This window comes from Gossypium arboreum, chromosome 9, assembly GCF_025698485.1.
Source record: "Gossypium arboreum isolate Shixiya-1 chromosome 9, ASM2569848v2, whole genome shotgun sequence".
Classification (NCBI taxonomy): Eukaryota; Viridiplantae; Streptophyta; class Magnoliopsida; order Malvales; family Malvaceae; genus Gossypium; species Gossypium arboreum.
This window is the reverse complement of record NC_069078.1, coordinates 35720195-35724118: the sequence shown is the minus strand read 5'-3', so window position 1 is coordinate 35724118 and position 3924 is coordinate 35720195. Positions and strand designations below refer to the sequence as shown.

The window sequence follows — 3924 nt, the reverse complement described above, 5'->3', positions numbered from 1 at the left end:
CAACTTGGTATTTTTCCATTTTAGCCTGGATTTCAGTTTTCCTTGCTCTATCATTTAAAATATAGTCTAATTAGGACTCACATTATTCAAATTGACCCAAAATCATATTTTGGAAAAATTACAGTTTTGCCCCTAAACTTTTGCATATTTACACTTTTGCCCCAAAGCTCGTAAATAAAACTTCAGCCTATTTTCTTATGTTTTATGACATTCTGATCATTTTTCCCTTCTATGGAAACATCAAATTCTCACTCTAACATGTACTTATGACTATTAGGTATTTTTACCGATTAAGCCCTTTTGCTCGTTTTCACTTAAAACCGAGTAGTACAAGTTGTCTAACATAATTTAAAACCTCATATTCTATCATAAAACACCAAAATACACAAATTTCACCTATGGGTATTTTTCCAAATATGAACCCTAGGTTGAATTATTGCTAGCATAAGCTTAATCGAGCTACCGGGACTCTAAAAACGTAAAAATCATTAAAAACGAGGCTAGAACGGACTTACAATCAAGCTTGGAAGCTTGAAAAACCCTAGCCATGGTTTCTCCTTGCTATATTCGGCCATGGGGTTGAAGATGAGCAAAATTGGCTTTTAATTTTGTATTTTAATTCATTTTACCCCTAAATGACCAAAATGCCCTTACTACTAAACTTTCCAAAAATTCCATCCATGTCCAATTTTTGTCCATAGACTTAGAAATTGATAAAATTGCTATTTAAGACCTCCTAATTAATATTTCAAAACAATTTCATACTAGAAACTTCTAGAATGCAGGTTTTACAAATTATTCGATTTAGTCCCTAATTTCAATTTAAGCACTTTATGCATAAAATTTCTTCACGAAATTTTCACACAATCATGCAATCATATCATAGATCTCAAAATAATCATAAAATAATTATTTCTATCTCGGATTTTGTGGTAACGAAATTGCTATTCCGACTAGGCCCAAAATCAGGATATTACAGGTGGCATACGCGTCTCGCCAGCTTAAGACTCATGACGTGAATTATTCGACGCATGAATTGGAGTTGGTTGCAGTGGTATTCGCACTAAAAGTTTAGAGACATTACCTGAATGGTGAGAAGTGTATCATTTACACGGATCACAAGAGCCTCAAGTACCTTCTCACTCAGAAGGAGCTAAATCTTAGGCAGCATAGATGGATTGAGCTGCTTAAGGATTCTGATTGCTCAATTGAATACCATCCTGGTAAGGCCAATGCCAATGTGGTGGTTGACACATTGAGCCGAAGGGCTATGATAAACCATAAATTATACATATTTTTATCCCATGCTTAGCACATTTTTAGATGAATTATCCTTAGATTTGGTGAATTTGATACTCCTAATCCTTTAATTTCATGTTTTATACTTAGGTGAGCATAGGAGAGTAAAAGAGCAAGAAATGGGCCAACATGGGAAATCAACACGCCCTGGTCTTCCTCGTAAGGGTAAGCCACATGACCGTGACTATTTGGCAGAATCAAAGCACGACTTACACGGGTACACCACACGCCCATGCCTATGTAATAGCCTTGAACACGGATTGAAGAAATTGCACACGGGCGTGTCCCTATTGAGCCCAAGTTTAGTTCTATTCAGAAAAGGCCACTCTTGAGGGATTTTAGGCATTCTAAAGCCTATTTAAACACCTGAGAAGGCACTTAAAAGGGACACACGGAGTAGAAGGCAGGGAATTACTCGAAGAAAGCCGATTGATCCATCTCAGAAGTTGGATTCACCTTCAAGACTGAAGATCTCCCTTCAATTACCTTCAAGAGTTCTTGGGTTTTCTTTATATTTTGTTATTATTATTCTTTTGAGATGTTTTCTTTCGTAAATATGAACTAAATCCCCTAAATATATAAGGGAATGAAACTTAAGATGGATCTTGTTATTATTATCTGAATTGTATGATAAATATTTGACTTGTTCTTAATTATGAATTCTTAATTCTTGCTTTAATATTCCAGGATATTGGTTCAAGTATTGATGTGCTTATTCAGAGGACCAAAATTCCTTGTCTAAGAGTAGATCTAACATAATTAAGCAGAGTTGATTGCATGCCTAGAGATAGGGTGACAAGATTTTGTCTGATTAGAGTGAAACCTAATAAGGGAATCCATTGATTGAGTTAATGCAACACTAGGGAGTTACTTAGAAAGAGATTTCAATTAATCAACCTAGGGTTAGACCTTGTTAGTCTCGAGAGAGATAATAATATAAATTAGGGATTTCTTCGGATCAAGTCAAGTGAATAAATAAATCCGATTTGAGTCAATAACAAGTGAAGTCTAGGTGGATTTTTCCTTAGGTATTGTCCAAATCATTCAATTTTCCCAAAAGTTATTTCCCCAATTTACTTTCTGTGCATTCTTAGTTTAGTAATTAGTTTAAATAAAACAAACTCTTTTATTTTTAGGCTAGATAATAAAAAGAAAGTTAATACTATTACTTTTAATTCCTTTGGGTTCGACATCCTGGTCTTGCCATAAGCTATACTACTGTTCCATAAGGTGTGCTTGCCTTTGTCATGATAGTAGTTATTTTTCAAGAACGGACATTCATAAATTATAAAACTTATTACATGTATCACATCACACGTTCAAGTTTTTGACGCCGTTGCCAGGGAACTAAGATATTAGGAACACTCAATTTTTATTACTTTAGCCATTTTATTTTTATTTCAATTTAAATTTTTATTTTCTTTTCTAATTTTTTGCTTCTGGAAGGTTTTTTATAGTGCATGACTAGAAGAAACCCATCGGGACCATTACTTTTTGATAGTGAGATCGATCGCACAGCTCGTAGAAACAGAAGAGAAATAAGGCGAAGCCTAAGATACATAGAGGAATAGCAAGAGGAAGACATTCACACCACAACCGAGGAGATGGCTGAAAATCAGGAAAATTCGCTACCTCCTGCGATTGCTGCTGACCCAGTAAATTAGAATCTTGCTCCATGTACTATGTATGATTATGCTAAACCTACTTTAATAGGAACTGAGTTAAGTATAGTTAGGCCTGTTGTTGCTGCAAATAATTTTGAACTGAAACCTAACACAATTCAAATGATCCAACAGTTTTTCAGTTTGATGGTTTGCAGAACGAGGATCCAAACGCTCATTTGACGAATTTCCTAGAGTTTTGAGACACTTTTACAATCAATGGCATTTCTGATGATGCCTTTTGCCTTCGGTTGTTTCCCTTTTTGTTGAGGAACAAAGCAAAATAGTGGTTTAACTCGTTACAATGAGTGTCAATCACTACTTAGGAACAAATGACCAAAAAACTTTTACTTAAATATTTTCTGCCAGCTAAAACTGCTAAATTGAGGAATGATATCTCTTCTTTTGTACAGATGGATCTAGAGACACTCTATGATGCATGGGAGAGATACAAGGACCTCTTGAGAAGATGCCCTCACCATGGGCTGCCCTTATGGTTGCAGGTTCAAACATTTCAAAATTGCCTGAATCCTTCGACTCGACAGATGATTGACGCAGCTGCTGGTGGGAATATCAATAACAAAACGCCTGAAGTGGCTTATGAATTTATTGAAGATATTTCACTAAATAACTATTAGTTGCAAGTCATGAGAATAAAACCGATGAAAGCAGCCAGTGTTTTCAACCTCGATGCAGTTACTATACTATCTAATCAGGTAGAACTTTTGAATAAAAAAATTGATGGTTTACTTAACTCTTCATAGGGTCACCCAGTAATGCAATGCAATACAAATGGAGGTGGAACGAGCAATTCAAAATACCTACCTTATGGCCATAACATGGAACACGAGCAACTCAATTTTATGGGTAATAATCTTCAACCTCAGAATAATCCTTATAATAACACTTACAATGCAGGTTGGAGGAACCACCCAAATTTCTAGTGGGGTGGTCAAGGGAATCA

At 35.5% G+C, this 3924-nt stretch overlaps 1 non-coding gene across 1 annotated transcript; it reads right to left on the bottom strand.

The window, feature by feature from the left end:
- Positions 1–3340: 3340 nt before the first annotated feature.
- On the bottom strand, positions 3341–3447 carry LOC128280967 (small nucleolar RNA R71). Its single transcript, XR_008271184.1, has one exon. It is a non-coding gene; the product is annotated as a small nucleolar RNA R71 (small nucleolar RNA).
- Between the last annotated feature and the right edge of the window lie 477 nt (positions 3448–3924).